Raw genomic sequence first — 16,185 nt, forward strand, 5'->3', positions numbered from 1 at the left:
ACGCTCGAGCACAAGAAGTCTCGCTCAAGCAAAGAAACAATTCCACAAAACTTGCTCAATTGCAAAAAACCTCGCTCGAGTGAAGAAGCAAACTACTCAAGGCTCGCTCAAGCGCAAAAAGCCTCGCTCGAGCAAAGAGACCAAAATGTGGGCAACAACCATTTATACCAACTAACAACCAACATGTTCCAAACTCACCCAACAAGTCCCAAAACTCAATTCCAAAGAATTAAAGGGAAGAAACAAGACATAGACAACAACATACAATCACGGAATCCGAGTCCAAAACACAACAAAGGTCGAGGTAAAACCAGGATCGCTATATCATCGTATACCGGATGACCAGCCGATTGTCCTCCCAATCAACTGATTGTTTGATGAAAATTTACATAAGTCGGACGGCCTCCTGGTCAACCAGTTGTTTGATAAAAATTAAAAAATAAGCATTGGAACACATAGTATCATATGAAACTTTTCATTAATTTTTTATTCAAATTTAGTTTTTAAATTTTTTTTTAGTTAGCATTAGAGATACTCTAATAGCTGTCTAATTGTCTAGCACATGATCTGGATGCCCATTATCCCCCAATACAGCCAAATGGAAAGAAAAAAAAAGCAACTCAATGAGGACACAAAAAGGAACATACCTATACATACATGGTTATTGGAGATTGGAGAGAGAAGAGAAGAGAAGAGAAAATGGGCTGGTTCATCTCAAAATTACAACAACATTATTTTTATTAGAATGCCTTTAACCCATATTGATTTTGTTATATAAATATATGAAAACAATTTTATCTCATATTCTTGTGAGCTTATTTGATTGTCTCAAAATTATATATTTGATTATTTAAAACAAACTTTTTAATTAATTAATGTGTATTTGATTTTGTTGTTGAGCCAAATAAAATAAAATAAGATTGAATATATATTTAGCTTTGGTTGTGAACCTTGGAAAAAAAAAAAAAAAAAAAGATGGTTATGTTGGGTTGGGGAAAATCCAAACTCATTAGGAGATGGAGAGGTTAGTACCCATGGGGAATGGGGAATAGGGAAAAATTATTTTTAGGGAATGGGGATGGGGAATTAATATCCATCCCATTAACCCCCCATTGCCATCCCTAGCGATAGAGAGGGAGAGGAGAGAAGTAGAAAATAAGAAGAAGGAGAGGAGTAGAAAATAAGAAGAGGGAGAGAGACACTAAAGAGAGAGAAAGAGGCACTGGTTTGTGTAATGCCCCCAAAATAATACAATAAATCCGACTGTTATGCGGAAGATATAATAGAAATACAATACTTTCATTCATCACAGTTTGTTAATAAAAGCTTAACATACAGTTAAATGCCATACAGGCTTACATCCTCCCAAGTCATTGATTGGTTACACAAAAGTGAGTCTTGCTCATTACAACTTAAGCCCTTGGCTTTATAGATAACAAAACATAATTAAGAAGCTCTTGCTTCCCAAATGTCCATCCACTCTATTGCCATGTGTAGACGTCCCCGAACGCCCTGGGAGGATGAGTCCCGTTCTGTTCATATTGGGCTCACTACAGTTCAGGACTCTCAAATTGTCACGGTTCTTAATCTGAACCAAAGAGTCCAAATCCGGCAAATCGTTTTGAGAAAAACAGATTTTTAGAAAAGAAGTGCCAAACATGGACTGCTTTGCCAGATATAGAGTCGCCACCTAAATTTTTTATTTTGGGGGAATTTAGGAAACCCTGACTCGTTTGCCTAAGGCCACGTGTCCGTCATCACCAAAGTTGCCTCGGCTCGGGAACTTGGGTACGATTGGGGAAGGTCAGCTATGAGCACCCCCTCTCGCCCGATCAAAGATCGGCCTCTACTAACCATGATATCTAGTTTTGAAAACGTTATGTGTTCTTATTTCGGTAATTAGCCTAGAATTACTATGTTATGCACACAGCAAACAAGTATAGACCAAATCACCTAAATTGAAACAAACCATCGCATTTCCGTTTGTTTGGAAAATGGTTTGAATTTTGCTACTCGCGAGTAGGCTAAAATACGGATTTCGATGAATTATCCCAATTCAAACAATCCAACCTTCACCCATAGGCACTCATGCAGTTATATCACATAAGCATTTAGCCACATGGTAAGCATGCTGTCATGTTAACATTCAAACTCATGCAAGATGCTAAAGCATAAATGCTCACCTAGTACTCCGTGCAAAACCAATGAACTAGTTAGTAATCATGCATGATCCTAGTTCATGTCAAAATGGCTAATGCATCGCATACAGAATGTCACTAGAATAGGCTCGGCTAATCTATGAATGGCATGTGAGATGCGACAGATAACAAGTATTCAAGTTTGATTTAAAATACTATGCAGTTAGTATGATGCGCCGAGCTCGGTGCATGCAATACTGATGAATGATGCACGCATGCATAGCATAAGGATGCTAAATTAAATATGCCCTAGTACTAGCCATCAAAGCAGGTAAGTAAAAGGGAGAAAGAAGTGGGGGTTGGAAGACATGCACACACGCACCCACACTTATTACAAATTCGCCCTCACTCGGAGGGACCGAAAGAATAATACAATTTAATTAACCTACAAACTAATTAAATAATTTACAGACCACCTAATTAATTAACAAATCAGTTAAGTAAAGAAAGCGATAAAATGCCTCGGGAAGAGGGTCCAATGCATGCCTGCTCGGATTTGCTCGGAAACCCGTCACCATGCACAAGTTGCCTCTGTTTCCACTGTTTTTCTCCTCTGAAAATGGCATAATTCTCAAGGAACACTCTTTGGACATTGTAGATCACCACCGGCTAAGATAAATCATCACCGGCCATAGCAGGATGGTCATCGACCATTTGTTGAGCTCTCTGCCATCCATATTTGGTCGGTCGGCAGTATAGATGGCCGGCTGGCCAAATCTTCCTGCAGAATCCTGTTTTGACAGCAGCAGAGGGCAAAACAGGGCATGGCAATGCATTTCAAGCAAATGTGTGCACCAACACATCCCCTATCATGTTTATGACTCAAAGGGACATGGTTCTCGATTCTCGGACCACCAATCACGCATTTCAATGCGTGATGGCCCAGGAAACCAAGTATGCACTTTCAGATCAAATGAAATGCAATGCACATAAACAAACAAAGAGGCCCAACATCTATCCCTTGATCAAGAGGCAAGGCATGCATGCCAATGCAATGCAACCTAGATATGTGAACTAAGTATGCAACATGAGCATAGGCACTAGCAATGCACAATGCATATTAGGCATGCAACCTATGCAAGCAAGCATGCACGGTATGAGGCATCAATGCTAATCAACAAGCATACAAGATACAATGTGGATGTTCAAGCATGCAAGTAAACATTTGACTTCATTCAATCATGCAACAACACACAAGGTGAGCATGCATCAACATGCAAGGGGTGGTCTTAAACTGATTTGGACAGCGTTATACTAGGCCCAAAACAATGGCCAAATGCTAAGAGAATGATGACCAAATAACATGCAAGCATGTATGCACACAAGGACCAACACTTAGGCATTGAAGAGCAACTCTCAAGCACACTTAAGAGGATGCAAACATGGACATATAGCATGCACATTAAGCTTTGAAAATCATGTTAAGAATGTTTCCAAGCCAAGTAAACAAGATAGACATGGCATGCAAATAAAACCCAAAATCCAAGACAAGCCAAAGGGCTTAAATCATGATCATGTGACACATGAAGCAAATGATCAAAATGAATCAAATCAGTCCCAAATCATGTTAAGGCAAGCCCCAAAAACCACTTAGATGGCATCTAAATGATCTACACATGGAGGCATGCACAAGTGCTTAAACATGGAGCATACAACACAACCTCTTAAAGCATCAAAGGAGCATTAAATGCAAGCATGCGAGCATGTTAAGTGGACTGAAATGACATGATAAGTGGTGATAAACCACTAAAAATGATGCAAGTAATGCATGCTCACGGTTCATACACTTAAAGCCAACAAGCTAAAATGCAAAGGAGCTATACAAAGCATGGCTAGCATGGCTAAGACAACCTACATCAGACCTTAAGCATGGCAAAACAAGCCTAAAAGCTTCACAAAGCTTGGCCAAAACAAGCAAGCATGGCAATCTACATGCTAAGTACATGTTAAGGCAAAATGATGGCATTACAAGACATGTATGCAAGGCATGCAAGGTGTATCTAAACCAACATGAAACAGAGGTAATATATGGCAAAATACTACCAAATAACAGTTAAGGAATGGCCAACATGGACCTAAACTAGGTGCTCACACATGAGGTAAAAATGGCCCTTTTCAAGGACAACAAGGAGAGGGGGTGGCCCTCTCCTTCTTAGGACCTCAAGGCGCCATCCTTTCCACTGAAATCCCTCAAGATTTTAGTGGTGAGGAGGCCCAAATGAGGTGGTCCCGGAGCTCACCAAAATGGCACAAAGATAGAGCCTAACAAGGCTTAAGAGGGGTCAAACAACCCCAAAACTTGAAACACCCTTAAACAACTATTTAGAGCAGGCAAAAACAAGACTTTTATATGTTATACACAGAGTCTAAATCAGTATGCAAAGCAGGTCAAAAGCTAATGCAAGATTGGGGAATCTAAAGCAAAAGTGTTACCATTGAAGAACACCTCAAGAACAGCAAGTCCAGCCACCTTCTTCTGATCAAAACTATCTCAAAACTTCAAGAACAAACCCTCAAGACCTCCCAAGTCGAAGTATGGTGTACTGGTGTGTGTTTTAGTGCAAAAATAAGAACAAATCACCCTTTTAGGCCCTTAAACACACACAAAATGAAGAGAGAGAGGGAGATATAGAGAGAGAAGGTGTATGTATCAGAATATATATGTATTTAGGTCTGATTTTGCTGAACCAAAACAAAGGAGAGGGGAGGCTTCTTATATAGACAAGGGAAAGACTAAGCTTCCAAGGGAAGCTATTAAAAAAGGGTCAAGTCTTCCTAAAGAAGCCAAGGCAAAGGGGCCAAGGCTTCCTTAGGAAGCTGGGACAGGTGTCCAAGCTTCTTGAGGAAGCTAAGACAAAGGTCCAAGCTTCCCCAAGAAGCTAGACCAAAAAGGTGCAAAAGGGGCAAAACAGCCACACCCGTGCATGGGGAGGAGGGTCCATGCATACCAGCTGGCACAGCTGGCATGCATTATGCCTGTAAAAGGCAAAAAGGTGGTACCGGCCAGCAAAAGAGGCCATCGGCCAAACAGATGGTCGGCCAACCACACCAAATGTCGACCGGCTAATGGTGTATTTCACCAATGGCCGGTAGCAAGAAGACATGGCCGGTGGCCTCAAGCCAAGGCCGGTGGGGGTCAAGGGTAGCTAACAAGCTACTCTCTACCCTCAGGTACAAAAACACACAAGTCCTTGGTGCAAAACCAAGCACAGAACAAGCAAGTCGAGAGATCCTGAGGCAAGGCGTGTAGCCAAAACCTCCGGGAACTCAAAACAAACACGGACATAGATAATCACCGAATGTTCAAGCGGTGACGTCCAAGTCTTTGAGGACGGTCAAAAATGGGGTGTCTACAGTTGCCCCTCTTTGACAGAACTTGAAAGTCATAACAATGACGGGAGTGAGTGTCAAAGCCCAGAGACGACCCATTTTTGACCAGGCCGAAGACTTAGACAAGCACACAAGTTACAGATAAGATATGCGCCCGAAGGCAGGGGCAAAATGCGACTGACAATGCAAGAAGCCTAACATAACTTCTGATCATACAAAGAAAGCTGTAACGAAGCATAACAATGCAACAGTTTTAAGCAAGTAGAAACCAAGCTAGATTACAATGCAGAAAGGGTGTAAGAGAATTACTGCAATTCTCACTGCGAATACAGTGTGTATGTGTGATAGATACACAAAGTGAGCATGTGTGGTAGATACACAAAGAGGATGTAGTGTGATGGATACACAAAAAGGTGAACACAAAGTGTGATAAATGCACTAAGTGAACAAGGTATGATAGATACACAAAGTGAGAGTGTGTGATTGATACACAAAACGAATATGGTGAGCATAGTGTGATGGACACAAAAAGAGAATGTGTGATAGATACACAAAGTGAGCATGTGATAGATACACTATATGAAGCAAAATGTGATAGATACAGTAGCTGAGCGCGTGATAGATACACTAAGCGAGTGTGGTGAGCACAGTGTGATAGGTTCAAAGCGAGTGTGTGATAGATACACTATATGAACAAAGTGTGATTGATACACTAAATGAATGAAGTGAGCAAAGTGTGATAGATGCACTAAGTGAGCAAAGTGTGATGGATACACAAAAGGCAAACACAAAGTGTGATAGATGCACTAAGTGAACAAGTGTGATGGATACACAATAGGTGAACACGAAGTGTGATTGATGCACTAAGTGAACAAGTGTGATGGATACACTAAAGGTGAACACAAAGTGTGATAGATGCACTTAGTGAACAAAGTATGATTGATATACTAAATGTGAACATGAAGTGTGATAGATGCACTTAGTGAACAAGTATGATTGATATACTAAATGTGAACACGAAGTGTGATAGATGCACTTAGTGAACAAGTATGATGGATATACTAAAGGTGAACACGACGTGTGATAGATGCACTTAGTGAACAAGTATGATTGATATACTAAATGTGAACACGAAGTGTGATAGATGCACTTAGTGAACAAGTATGATTGATATACTAAATGTGAACACGAAGTGTGATAGATGCACTTAGTGAACAAGTATGATTGATATACTAAAGATAATGAAGTGTGATGGATACACGTGTGTGATGGATACACTAAAGTAAATGAAGTGTGTGATGGATACACTAAAGTAAATAAAATGTGTGATGGATACACAAAATGAGAATGTGTGTGATAGATACATAAAAATGAATATGTACGTGACAGATACACAAAATGAGGATGTGTGTGATAGATACAAAAAATGAGAATATGCGTGATAGATACACAAAATGAGAATGTGTGATTGATACACTAAGTGAAGAGAGTGTGATTGATACACTAAATAAATGAAGTGTGATTGATACACTAAATGAATGAAGAAAGTGTGATAGATACACTAAGGGTGAATGAGGTGTGATTGATACACTAAATAAATGAAGTGTGATTGATACACTAAATAAATGGAGTGTGATAGATACAGAAAATGAGAAGGTGTGTGATAGATACACAAAAGTGAATATGTGCATGATAGATACACAAAATGAGAATGTGTGTAATAGATACACAAAATGAATGAAGTGTGATTGATAACCTAAATGAGTGAGAGTGTAATAGATACACAAAGTGAATGAAGTGTGATTGATAACCTAAATAAATTAGAGTGTAATTGATACACTAATTGAATGAAGTGTGATTGATACACTAGATAAATGAGAGTGTAATTGATACACTGAATGAAGTGTGATTGATACACTAAATAAATGATCTTAAACGGAACTTCTTTGAATGAACCGTACATACAATATCGTGCATGACTGAGAAAGAAATTTGATAGGTACAATGCATGATGCTTAAGGAAAGCAATAAATGGACTAAGCGGCGCTTTAGAAAGCACCTCACGAGGTGAGTGGCGGTGAACCGCTCTTCTCTGACGGGGATCTTCCCTTGTGCTCTTTGAACACTTACCTTCAACTTACAGTACAAAGGTTCTGAAATGCTGACAAGGGTTCTTCACGTAGAACACTTTGGACGTTGCCTTTCTTCCTGATCATATTCACAACTTTCCCTATTCTCCAACGGGGTGACAGACTAGGTTGGTTCAGTATCCAGAATTGAGGTGCATACACGCTATCTCAACCTATGGGGCTTCCATACAGATTTCAAGCCGGGGATACACCCCTGGGTATTTAAACCAGACTTTAGTCTCAGAAATCCCGAACCTTTGCGTTCTAGGAAACAGCCATTCGAACTCTAGTTTCCACCGTCGCAGTTGGTCTCCTAGGAACTCATTGTGAACACAGCCGAGATGCCTCTGGCAGGGAATGGTACTCAGGGAGAGCACTTTTGATTGCCATTCTGGCTTGAAGCAGACTTGATCTTGAGCTTGAGGTAGAGGCACACTCATACTTCGGAGCATTGACAAGGTCTGATGAGGTGCATACGGAATGCAATCTCGGAGCTTACTGAAGTTGGAACAAACTCAGATGCCCGACATTTTCCGCTTTTTCTTTTGCTTTGCAGTCTAGAACCATTATAGCTTCAGATAGGTCCTGGTTCTACTGTTCTCACATGACCTGGGTTGAACCCTGCGTTTTTATGAAAGAACAAATTCTGTTTTGCACAAATGTGGAGAATGGCACAGCACCCTGAGCACAAAACGATTTGAGGAGAGGGTTTTTAACCGGGTATTGAGCCTACGACTGAACACAGTGAAAAAGGGTTCAACAACGCAAAACAAAAGGCAGACTACCTAAACACAACGAGACACGCTCGAAATAGACTCAAAACAAGAATCGAGACAATAGAAAAGACACGATACACAGACGTGTTACAAAGACGAGAGACCTCTCAGTTCGCGAGAAGCCAGTTTCTCCGGGTAGTGTTTCCCACCCTTTCTCATTTGTGATTCTCACATCACTCGGCCCTCAGGCTCTATTTTTCAGAAAAATCCCTTTTCTTACTTTTTCTCTCAGCGCACATCTCTCTATTCTTCAATCTCTCATTTTTTATCCCTTCCCTGGATGGTTGGTGGATAAACAAGAAGTTGTGGGCTATTGCCCCTAGTATTCTACCAGATTCTTATTCTTGTTCACAACAGTGAGTTTCTCCAATAGAGGGGCTGCGCTACAATTGGATGTGTAGCAAATCTGCAGCTGACATTGGTTGACGATGCTCTGCCGGGGAGTTTGGACGTGATCAAATATGTCCAGATGAGGGAGTGGAATATCTTGATCAATTCCAGTTCGTGCTTCGCACTTGACTTGATACCTCGTTGCTCAGAGGATGTGAGAGCTTTCTGCCCTTTTCTGACAGCTTCAGCTGTGCCCTTCTTGGCAAGTATGGTGCCCTTTCTGGAAAATGCATTGACAACGGGGAAAAGACAGGAAGCCTGACTCAACTGTGCCCCTAGTTCATCATTTTGACCATTTTTTTGTTTTGGTTTTCTACTAAAACAATTCTGACCAACATGAGAGTTAGATTAACATGCTTGTTCGATTTTCTGATTCAAAATCATGCAAGTTAGGTTATGAGCATTGAAAATTTTCCTTTTTTTTTAGGTCTAAGAAGGGGTCCAGTTTTGGAAAAATGGAACAATTTTCGAGAAAATTAGTCAACCTCAGTAAAAATTCTCAAAAACTGTTTTTGCAAACGGCCACTACTTAACGAGCATGGAACCTACTCTTGAGATGCACAACCTCAGATCCAAAGGAAAACTGCCCCATGCTTGAAAAGAGCTGCATGGCAATGGAAAGTTGCCCCTTGTTTGAACGGCACCGCAATGCATTGAATGGCAATGGAAAGTTGCCCCTTGTTTGAATGGCACCGCAGTGCATTGTAGTCTGTCCTCAGAGTGACGAACACAACCAAATTCTCAGATATAGAGAAGACAAAGATGACCAGAACCATCACATGGATATAGTCGAATTCGAAGTGTTTGTGGTTGGACTTCAAGATGAAGTTGCCTACGTATCCCAAACATGGGAATCAAGCCTTACGTAGTTCAGGTAAGGTACACTCGGGTATTAACCCTCACCTTTTACGCTCTAACTTTTGCCAAGGCCGCCCTTCTGGGTTTTCAACCTTGCGAGCTCTGTTTTTCTTTTCTTTTCAATTTTCTTTTTCAATTTCTTTTTTGTTCTTTGTATTTTTTCTTCTTTTTTTTTGTTTTTTTTTTCATTTTCTTTTTCTTGCTCTAACTTTTGCCTGGGTCGCCCTTCCAGGTTTTCGGCCCCGCGAGCCTCTCAAGGGTAAAAGTATAGCTTTGTCCATGCCAAATGGTTTTAGGATCCTGAAGTCATCTGAATCCAGGAGAATGGCTGATGTTCGCTGACAATGCAGGAGTCTATCCAACGGGGGGCTGATTTTGCCCCTACTGTTGCGGATAGGAACTCAGTTTTTCTTCAGCAGAAACTGTCTTCTTTCCTCCCTTCTGGGATTTGGCATTCTTGCCGACCTTCTTTGATTTTTGGAGCACATTTGAAAATTTTCCTTTTTTTTTTAGGTCTAAGAAGGGGTCCAGTTTTGGAAAAATGGAACAATTTTCGAGAAAATTAGTCAACCTCAGTAAAAATTCTCAAAAACTGTTTTTGCAAACGGCCACTACTTAACGAGCATGGAACCTACTCTTGAGATGCACAACCTCAGATCCAAAGGAAAACTGCCCCATGCTTGAAAAGAGCTGCATGGCAATGGAAAGTTGCCCCTTGTTTGAACGGCACCGCAATGCATTGAATGGCAATGGAAAGTTGCCCCTTGTTTGAATGGCACCGCAGTGCATTGTAGTCTGTCCTCAGAGTGACGAACACAACCAAATTCTCAGATATAGAGAAGACAAAGATGACCAGAACCATCACATGGACATAGTCGAATTCGAAGTGTTTGTGGTTGGACTTCAAGATGAAGTTGCCTACATATCCCAAACATGGGAATCAAGCCTTACGTAGTTCAGGTAAGGTACACTCGGGTATTAACCCTCACCTTTTACGCTCTAACTTTTGCCAAGGCCGCCCTTCTGGGTTTTCAACCTTGCGAGCTCTGTTTTTCTTTTCTTTTCAATTTTCTTTTTCAATTTCTTTTTTGTTCTTTGTATTTTTTCTTCTTTTTTTTTGTTTTTTTTTTTTCATTTTCTTTTTCTTGCTCTAACTTTTGCCTGGGTCGCCCTTCCAGGTTTTCGGCCCAGCGAGCCTCTCAAGGGTACAAGTATAGCTTTGTCCATGCCAAATGGTTTTAGGATCCTGAAGTCATCTGAATCCAGGAGAATGGCTGATGTTCGCTGACAATGCAGGAGTCTATCCAACGGGGGGCTGATTTTGCCCCTACTGTTGCGGATAGGAACTCAGTTGTTCTTCAGCAGAAACTGTCTTCTTTCCTCCCTTCTGGGATTTGGCATTCTTGCCGACCTTCTTTGATTTTTGGAATGATCCATCTTCGGCTCTTCGAGCACATTTGAAATTCTTTGCCCCTAGTTCCAGGGATGTTTCTGATCTAGCTTTGCAAGCTTCTTTTGATGACAGTCGATCTTCTTGATCTGACTTTGGTGCCTCTTGTTCGAGGGCTGCTTTAAATCTGGCCACACGGGCCTCACATTGTAGTTGGCCGTTGAACATTCTGAATTTGAGTTCAAGGTTCTGAGAGCAAAGGGGTTGAATCTTGAGGCTGAGAGCAATCTTAGGCTGCACAATCTCAAGAACGATTCCACACAAGTCTTCGCAGGACCGCGCAAAACATTTTTTGAAAACTTTTAAGAAAGCGACAAATCGCTCGCGCTGAAGACAGTGTAGGACCAATCTAGATCAAGCCAGGATCCTTCCCAGTATTCACACTAACAAGCATGATCTCAATCATTAAGGGCTTAGCACGCCTCTCTTTCTCTCAATTGATCAAGTTTTGCAAAACCCGAGGAATTCCTTCCTCTTCGTTTTATTACAGTGTTCAAAAAGTTTTTTTTTAAAAAAAAACTTAGGTCAATGCAATGAGTTCAAAGCACAAAAGAGCAGGTGAAAAGCACTGCCGTTTCATTCAAAACTTCTGGCACAAGTGGCGCAAGGCAGAAGAAAACACAAGAGTGTGAAAATCATTGTTGTTTCATTCAAAATCTGTTGGCACAACTGGCTCCAAGGCAGAAACAGACTCAAAAGAAAACGAAAAGACAAACACAAAACAAGCAAGTGATGTCCAAGGTAACATCCCCGAAATCACCCGACTCTAACAAAACAGGATTGACTCGATATAACAAGATAGACCCGACTGACTCAGTATGAAAAAACTGACTCAATACAAAGAGACAGACTCAAAACAAAACAACAGAACTGACTCAATACCCAAGTTAGAAACTACAAAATTAGCATTCGTAAATGCTCAAAACAGTGCGTGCCAAACGCTACATCCGGAGTAAACTGAGTGCAGCCCGCAGGTGGTTCATTCCCTGATCACATATTCGCATTATCCCCCATAAGTTCACTGATCCAATGACGATAGACTTTGCTAGACTGGTGCGGCAACGACCTTGTTGTCAAACAAATCTTGTACATCATAGCGCAGACGAAAGCAGCTATCGGTCTCATGACCGGTTTGTTGATGGTAGGCATAGTACTTAGTCTGGTCATGCTTTAGAGGGAGAGGGTCAGGTAAAGGCCGTTGTTCCAATGGTTTCAGATGTCCTTTCCGGATTAAGACCTCTAGAGCCTTTGACAAAGGCATATAAAGTGGGGTAAGAACCCTCTTGACTCGAGGTGGATATTTGGTTTTCTGTGAGCTACTTCCGGACGCACCGGTGAATGGGGTAGCTTTTTTTTATGTGGTGGTGACCATGCCTACTTCAAAAGATCTTGCAGCTGCATCACCACTGGTGGTCGCATTCGAATTGCGGGAAAACGCCCGCCTAGGCTACTCTTTCTCCTGGTCAATAAGGCCCTGTTTCAAAGCATCCTGGATCTGTACTCTCATCTCATGCAAATCTGAAAAGGTGGAGAAGGGGAGAACGATCATCTTCTGCATGAGCTTGGGTTGGAGGTTACACACAACCATCCGAATCTGATCTTTGTCGGTTGGCCTAATGGTCATCATTGAGGCCTTGGCCCTCCACCGGGTCACAAAGTCAGAAAAGCTCTCCTTAGGCTCCGGCCTAGTCGTCTCAAGATCACGGGTTGTAATCTCGATCTATGTATTATAGGAGTATTGAACGACGAAAGCCTCGGCCATCTCATCCCAATTCCTCTTGATATCGTCTTCCAATTTTGCATACCAGATGGCCGCTACACTTGACAAGGTCCGGCCGAATAAAGAAAGCTTCTGTAGTCTGGTGAGGCCCATCGGCCTTAGTATGTCTGAAAACAGCCGTAGGTGCACCATGGGATCCTCGGATCCATCAAATCGATCAATATGCGGCATATTAAATCTGTCCGACAGCGTCACGGCTGCGTCAGTATACCCATCCTCGATGTCCGGAATGGACTTCACTCATTGGGATTTCTTGAATAGCTTTTTAAGCTTGTTCCGTTTTAATGCCGTGGGGTCCACCTCGAATTCGAAGGGAGAGTCTGGCAGATTGGTAGGTGTTTTGGATAGCTGGGGTAGGATTGGGGGCGGAGCCGGCCCTGTTGGAATGTCCGAACCTTCCTGGACATTTGGTGTTTCCCCGGGTGTCGAAACCCCTGGTGGTAGAGGAGCTTGACGCGAAGCAGATGCTCTATTTTGCTGTTGCAACCTGGTGATTAGCTCTGCCTGCTGGGCCATGATCGCAGCCTGCTATTTGGCAAATTTCGCTTAGCGGACAACGTCCTGCTGCATGAGTTTCATACTGTCTTGGAGTTAATGCATCATTTCCTCCATCCCTGCCATGTTCTGCTGTTTCGGCTGACTGACCGGTATATCTGTCCCTGTGGTGAAAATTGAGACCTCGGCCCAATTGTTTACTGGTGGGGTAGATAAGGGCCACTGATCTGGTAACTGCTGAACTGATGATTTGTGCCTGACTGGCCCTTTTACCCTGCCTCTGGCAAAGGAACACTGATTTCCCTTGAACTGAATCTCTAACCTGACAAAGTCTATCAGCACAAGTCCGATGAACCCAGGGGATATTGGAGCCTTCTGAAGTTATGGTTCCCAGACTACCTAGCAAAAGAGAAAACAGACAGCACCTTAGCCCGATTTCACCAAAACAGATATGAGCATAGCAGGATGACTGTGCCCTCTACTGAATTCTGCCCCAAAATTCTGCCTGTAAACCGATACCCTCAGGTAAAACAGATTCTTCACATACTGATGCCCGCAGGCCTGATACCCTGACTTGCAAACTAATACATGCAACCTGTAGAGGCACACTCTAACAGCACATAACAAGCAAGTAAGAGCCAAAACACCCCTATGTTGGGGGTAGGGTTTCCCTGACTTATTTTGTCAAGAGCTAGGGTTTCACTACGCACGCAGTGGTTTCAAACAACCTACAATCGGGTAAACAACCTGTCCTAGTTTGGAATGGTCACTACGGATTCCGAATATGCACTAGGTCGAATGGTCAAAAAGGGTGCCCCGGTAAAACCGGGGTTTGTGCTCCCATACTGGCAGAGCCCATAACCGGTCAACCTTATGGCATGCTTGACAAAGCAAGCCTCCGGCAAACCGTTCAGGAATAGCATATGGCAAACACGGTGTCCTAGGTGCACCAATGCACATGCAATGCAAAAAACACATAAGTGTAGTCAAAACAAGATATCATGAGTTCGGGTCAAGTTCTCTAGATCCCCAGCAGAGTCGCCAGAAACTGTAGACGTCCCCAAACGCCCCGGGAGGATGAGTCCCGTTCTGTTCATATTGGGCTCACTACAGTTCAGGACTCTCAAATTGTCACGGTTCTTAATCTGAACCAAAGAGTCCAAATCCGGCAAATCGTTTTGAGAAAAACAGATTTTTAGAAAAGAAGTGCCAAACATGGACTACATTGCCAGATATAGAGTCGCCACCTAAATTTTTTATTTTGGGGGAATTTAGGAAACCCTGACTCGTTTGCCTAAGGCCACGTGTCCGTCATCACTAAAGTTGCCTCGGCTCGGGAACTTGGGTACGATTGGGGAAGGTCAGCTATGAGCACCGCCTCTCGCCCGATCAAAGATTGGCCTCTACTAACCATGATATCTAGTTTTGAAAATGTTATGTGTTCTTATTTCGGTTATTAGCCTAGAATTACTATGTTATGTGCACAGCAAACAAGTATAGACCAAATCGCCTAAATTGAAACAAACCATCGCATTTCCGTTTGTTTGGAAAATGGTTCGAATTTTGCTACTCGCGAGTAGGCTAAAATACGGATTGCGATGAATTATCCCAATTCAAACAATCCATTCTTCACCCATAGGCACTCATGCAGTTATATCACATAAGCATTTAGCCACATGGTAAGCATGCTGTCATGTTAACATTCACACTCATGCGAGATGCTAAAGCATAAATGCTCACCTAGTACTCCGTGCCAAACCAATGAACTAGTTAGTAATCATGCATGATCCTAGTTCATGTTAAAATGGCTAATGCATCGCATACAGAATGTCACTAGAATAGGCTCGGCTAAACTATGAATGGAATGTGAGATGCAACAGATAACATGTATTCAAGTTTGATTTGAAATACTATGCAGTTAGCATGATGCGCCGAGCCCGGTGCATGCAATACTGATGAATGATGCACGCATGCATAGCATAAGGATGCTAAATTAAATATGCCCTAGTACTAACCATCAAAGCAGGTAAGTAAAATGGAGAAAGAAGTGGGGGTTGGAAGACATGCACACACACACCAACACTTATTACAAATTCACCCTCGCTCGGAGGGACCAAAATAATAATACAATTTAATTAACCTACAAGCTAATTAAATAATTTACAGACCACCTAATTAATTAACAAATCAGTTAAGTAAAGAAAGTGATAAAATGCCTCGGGAAGAGGGTCCAATGCATGCGTGCTCGAATTTGCTCGGAAACCCGTCACCATGCACAAGTTGCCTCTGTTTCCACTGTTTTTCTCCTCTGAAAATGACACAATTCTCAAGGAACACTCTCTGGACATTGTGGATCACCACTGGCTAAAATAAATCATCACCGGCCATAGTAGGATGGTCATCGACCATTTGTTGAGCTCTCGGCTATCGATATTTGGTCGGTCGGAAGTATAGATGGCCGGCCGGCCAAATCTTCCTGCATAATCCTCTTTTGACAGCAGCAGAGGGCAAAACAGGGCATGGCAATGCATTTCAAGTAAATGTGTGCACCAACACATCCCCTATCATGTTTATGACTCAAAGGGACACGGTTCTCAATTCTCAGACCCCCAATCGCGCATTTCAATGCGTGATGGCCCAAGAAACCAAGTATGCACTTTGATATCAAATGAAATGCAATGCACATAAACAAACAAAGAGGCCCAACCTCTATCACTTGATCAAGAGGCAAGGCATGCATGCCAATGCAATGTAACCTAGATATGTGGACTAAGTATGC

Source organism: Camellia sinensis, chromosome 10, assembly GCF_055761805.1.
Source record: "Camellia sinensis isolate YWXY chromosome 10, ASM5576180v1, whole genome shotgun sequence".
In the NCBI taxonomy this organism is placed as follows: Eukaryota; Viridiplantae; Streptophyta; class Magnoliopsida; order Ericales; family Theaceae; genus Camellia; species Camellia sinensis.